This window comes from Austrofundulus limnaeus, unplaced genomic scaffold (assembly GCF_001266775.1).
Source record: "Austrofundulus limnaeus strain Quisiro unplaced genomic scaffold, Austrofundulus_limnaeus-1.0 Scaffold235, whole genome shotgun sequence".
Lineage (NCBI taxonomy): Eukaryota > Metazoa > Chordata > Actinopteri > Cyprinodontiformes > Rivulidae > Austrofundulus > Austrofundulus limnaeus.
Window position 1 is genome coordinate 101,024 of NW_013952637.1, and position 5,408 is coordinate 106,431.

Below are 5,408 nucleotides of genomic sequence, written 5' to 3' on the forward strand. Positions count from 1 at the left end.
CAACAATATTTACTGCTATTAGAATTTAAAATGTAAAATGCAGAGAAGTATAACAACTGCTGAAAATGATTGAGGAAAAAAAACTAAATGAAGTTTTTAAAATTAAAACAAGCAGAAGTGCACAAAATGCAAGCTAAAAGCTGCTGCAGATAAAGTTTCAACAGAGCAAAACAGGCTTTGAAATCAACAAAACGGCTACTATTATTGGCAAACCGATAGCTAAAAGTCGCAAAATTGTAAATATATTAACTAAATGTAGGAAAATCATAGATAAAATAGCAAAAATAATAGGTGAAGGAGGGAAATTTGCAGCTAAAAATAGAATAAGAAATGCTAATCAAATGAGATGCTAAGTCAAAAGTAACAAAACCTGAGCTAAAAGTACAAAACTGGAGCTAAAAGTATAAAATTGGAGCTAAAAGTTGCAAAACTGTTAAAGTAGCTAAACAGATGCTGAGTTAATTATTGTAGCCAAAATTATGAAAGGTTTAGCTAAAAGTAYCAAAATTATAGTTAAAAGTAGACAAACTTAGCAAAWRTGTAGCTAAAAGTTGTTTGATTATAGCTAAAAGTAGAAACAAATGTAGCTAAAATTAGCTAAACAGTTGCTAAGCCAAAAGTAGCAAAGCTAATAGTAATAAATCAAAAGTTAAAGTTTGAAAATCAGCTAAAATGGGCAAACCTGCAGCTAAATGTAGCAAAACTGCAGCTAAAGCTGTCAAATGAAATGCTGAAGTTAAGATAAAACAGAGACTGTWTTTATTAAAACTGTTGAGAAAAGCTAAAATGTTTGTTTCACTTCTTTGCTTTTAAGAATTTTTCCAACCAGCGTTTCAGCTGCKGGATCAGAACTCTGTGTTGTCTTTCTCAGACTCAGAGTGGTGCAGCTGAAGGTGGCTGTGGTCCTCACAGCCGAAGAGTGAAGGTGGAACCGGCTGCTGTGTGAACAGAGTGAGGCGTTGACACACAAACCCACCTCACCTGACTGAACCAAGTCCTGAAGAACAAAGTGAAGAACTTCCTGTTTGTGTTGGTCAGACTGATGTCAGCAGAGGACTGACCTGATCCAGGACCAGGATGGACATCAGAGAAGAACCTGGACCAGACCCACCTGCAGCAGAAACAAAAACACTGATTTATAAAAACAGGAAGAGTTCAGCTCCTCTGGATCTGTGGGAGGAGTCTGCTGGAGAAAATTTGTTCTGATGAAACTTTGTGGCAGTTTGCAAAATAAAAACATATAATTAGCTTCACACAAGCTGTGGAAACACGTCTGATTCTCGTTAAGCTGCAGCAAATTAATTTATTCTCTCCTACGATTCCCAGAATCCTCCTGATGAAAAGAAACTGACGAGTTTGAGCTTTTTTGTTTCGACTGAATGGAAAAATGTTCAAAGTGACAAATATTCAGCTCATTTTTTACTTTCTATAAAAACCAAAAACTGATTATTATGTTTGTTTTTGTTTTTTACCAGATAATCTTTAAGTCACCAACTTAGCTTAACATTTATAAAAAAATAAAACAGATTTTAATTCTTGTTAAAGTCACACTTTAGACATTTGCAGTGAGGTTCTTTGGAAATGTTAGTAGTTAACGTCTTACCTGTTGTAGATAACATTTTGATTAAACTCAGAGTTTAAATCAGACAGGATTAATGAGCTAACGGCATGACAGTAAAATAATAAATGGATTTTATTATGATATATACACTTCCTGTTTGACATTTGGAACATTTTATCTTCTAAACTCTGAACTAAAAGCAACAAAAACCAAAAACATCCTCAGCTGAAGGAAGCAGACGTTACTGAAAGGGGAAAAAATAAGTAAGAACAGTTTTTTTTTACTGTTTTTTAATTTTCTTTCATAATTAGGGTGAAAACACATTTTCAGGAGGGGTGTAGGAATCTCTGGGTTGTTCAAAGTGAGGACAGGAACACCTTATTGGGGCTTTCAGTTTCCRTCTGGAGTTTCCAGGGTTTGTTGGTTCCTCCTGCAGTAAATGAGAGGACAGTGTTGTGTTCAGGCCACAGTGACATCAGGCCTCGTTACAAACTGCTGTTTATCTGCTGCTCAATAACAACTGCTGCTCACAGACACTCATTTCATCCAGCACACAGCGGTGACATCACCGCCGAGCTGGCTGCCATGAGACGTCTGCTGCGTGAGAACGTGAGAATAAAAAGGATCCTGTTCTGACACTGCAGCGTCTTCCCGGCCTTTAATCCCTGCAGCGAGACAAGAGTGTGGGTTCAACGCTGCAGCTGCTGCTCCCTGCAGTGCTGCAGAGCCTCGCCCCGCTGCAGCGCGCAGGAAAACACCAGCTCGCCGCCGCACAGGAAGTCATCACAGGTGAGAGGAGAGGAGGCAGGGTGGCACCCGGCTGCACGTCTGCATCTGATCTGAGCAGACAAAAACCCAACGCTCTGCCGGAGGAGCGAGGACAGGCGTGCACAGGTGCTGCAGAGGGACACGAGTGAGAGCGAGCAGGAAGGAGAGAGGAGGAGAGGAGGGAGCGAGACGAGATGTAGGAGGAGACTGCCGCAGCAGAAAAAAAAGGAGTCGTGGAGGAATCCTCAAACAGCTGTCCTGCAGACTGAGGCTCAGCTCAGAGGCAGAGACGCAGGGCAGGACGGTGTCACCGGGCCCCACGAGGACAGGACTCCTCTTCATCCTGGACCTGAACCCATCAGAGCACAGACCCAGAACCTGGAGAGGCTCCAGATCTGAGCCAAGCTGAGGTGAGTGATGTTTGATTGGATCAGATGGAGAGAGGGACTGAGAGGCTGCAGTAACGCTCAGCAGAAGTGGATTTCTTCTGTTTGTTGATTCTGTTCATGTTTCATGTGATTCAGAGTCCAGCAGGCACTGCTGAGCTTCCTCAGACCTGAGGCTGTAATTAAAGCCTTCAGCCTGTGTGTTTGCGCAGGCTGCAGTTAGCTTCTGTTCTCTCTCGAACAGCCTCAAACAGAGGCTCTCTGCTGCAGCGCTGTGACCCTGACTGTAAAGATTTCAGCTGCAGTAAACCGACTCCAGCTCAGAATAAAGTGACATCGATGCACGAGACCTCCACAAATACAGACGGATCACGAGCCGACACTTTGACTCCTAAATTTATCTTTGTGTTGTCATCGCCTCGCTCCCGCTGACCTCATTCCTGTCCCTCTGCTCGCTGAGTGATGAGGCACAGCTCCAGGCCGAACTGGGTCCAGATCGCCCGGTGCTGACCCAGTAACACCTGGAGGACCGGATCAGGTCCCTGAGAGGACGGATGGTTACAAGCATCAAGCAGGTTGTCTTCCTCTGGAGCGGATCCAAAAAAATGGTGCATGTTTGGCTTTAAAATGTGCAGAAGTGCAGCTGTTGGACTATAAACAGCTGCTAGAACCAGCTTCAAAAACAGCTGAAATTCTGATTCAAACGGACCTCCTGACCTGGAGGGATCAAAGGCGCCTAATTATACGTTTCCTCATTTTCTTTAAATTCTGTTCATGTTTGCTCTGTGAGCCGAAGTGATGGATCAGCAGAAGCTCTGAAGTGAAGGTCGGCCCTTCGGCCTCTCAGCTCTGAGGGGTGGGACTCTGCAGCTAAGATTCCTGACCCAGAACTCCTGACCCGGATCAGACCGCCGTTAAAATGATCAATAATCATGTTTGAGGCCAAGGCGCTCAGTCAACAGCTGAAGTCCTGATCCAGGTACTAGTCTGAGCCCACAGGAAGCAGCGTTCCTTCAGCTTCCTGTTTGGCCTGAGCGTCTCCCTGCAGAGAAATCAGCTAAACGTCAGGAGGGCTGCAGGAAGACGAGCTAAAGAAGCAGGGAAAAAAAACTGTTAAATTTACAGTTTCTGTGAGATTTTAGCTGGAATGACGAAGAATGAAAAACAGCTGAAATCTGCTGAAGAAGAAAGAAGCAGAGCACTAGCTAAAAGCTAAAAGAAACTAACGATAAAAGGGACAAATGGCTAGCTGAAAGTAGCAAAAACTTAGCTTATAGTGAAAAGTCACAAATGGCTTGCTAGAAGCTAAAGTTAGCAGAAGGCTAGCTAGGACTTAAAATTAACTAAAGACTAGCTAAATGTAGTAAAAACTAGCGAAAAGTTGCAAAAGGCTTACTAGAGACTATAATTAGAAAAACATATTAAGAAACTAATTTTAGCTCAGGCCTATAACCTAAAGAAGCAAAAGACTAGGAGCTAAAATTAGCAAAAGGCAATAAAACTAAAGCCAGATGAAACAGACTGCAAAAACTGTCCATTTTTACCAAGTTTTAAAATCTTATATCCATCCAAAAAGTCTTTTTGATCTTGTTCTGAGACTGATTTACTAAACAAGAACTGATTGTGTAAGAATAATTATCTTGTTTTCAGAATGTGTAAGATTATTTGCCTTGTTAGCCTGAAAATTTGACTCAAATTAAGTCAAAATATCTGTCAGTGGAGTAAGAAAATTTTACTTGGTAAGATTCTTGAAATAAGAAAAAATTGAGTCAAATCAAGTATTTCAAGAATCTTAGAAAATATTTGTAAAAAAAATATGTTTAAAAAAATCCAAAAGTCATGAAACCCATCTTCAGGATGAGCCGAACCTTTTGATATACAAACAGCTAAAGCGGCAGAACATGAGCAGAAGTTGTTGGATTAAAAAATGTAAACAGGAAAACAAGAGTTTGGTTTTAATCAGCAGCAGAATCGTTTTATCTTCCATCAAACTGCAGCAGATTCTTCATTCTCACCTCTTCCTGTTTCTCTCTCCTCCTTCAGCGTCTCTGACACCTGACAGAAACACTTCAGCTGTTTTTATCACAGCAGCTATATTTACCATGGTGGGGTGACAGATTGATGTGGCTTCAGTTTTACAGGTCCAAACAGAGTCCTGGACTGGTTCTGAGTCTGAGATGTTTGGATTCAGACCCCCGACAGGAGCCGGTCTCTGTGGCTCCACACTAATGATCCTCAGGAATAAACAGGATCCTCCTAAAAGGACTCTGATAAGGCAGCAGCAGGAATGCTCTCTGACTCCTACATTTCATGTTTTTTATTTCTGCAGGGGACGGTCTCTGCTGTCAGTCCTCACATAAATAAATAAGTCCATAAATGGACACGCTGTCCTCTCGCTGCCGTCACCTCTCCTCCACCACGCCATGTTTTCACTTTTCTCCCTGCTGCTTCCAATCAAATCCCTCCATCTTTTACAGAAACCATGCTCCACTTCCACAGCAGCTAAAATGTGACGCTCTGTCAGGAGCAGCTTAAATGTGAACTGTCAGGAGCAGCTAAAATGTGACGCTCTGTCAGGAGCAGCTTAAATGTGAAGCTCTGTCAGGAGCAGCTAAAATGTGACGCTCTGTCAGGAGCAGCTTAAATGTGACGCTCTGTCAGGAGCAGCTAAAATGTGACGCTCTGTCAGGAGC

The 5,408-nt window shown here is 42.3% G+C and overlaps 1 protein-coding gene across 1 annotated transcript in view; it reads left to right on the forward strand.

Moving 5' to 3' along the window:
* The first annotated feature begins 2,524 nt into the window (after positions 1-2,524).
* The window catches only part of cdc42ep3 (CDC42 effector protein (Rho GTPase binding) 3), a 6,433-nt gene continuing 3,549 nt past the window's right edge, over positions 2,525-5,408 (forward strand). Inside the window, exon 1 of the mRNA XM_014019878.1 lies at positions 2,525-2,739. The gene's annotated coding sequence lies outside the window, so the exon portion shown is untranslated. The remainder of the gene's footprint in view (positions 2,740-5,408) is intronic.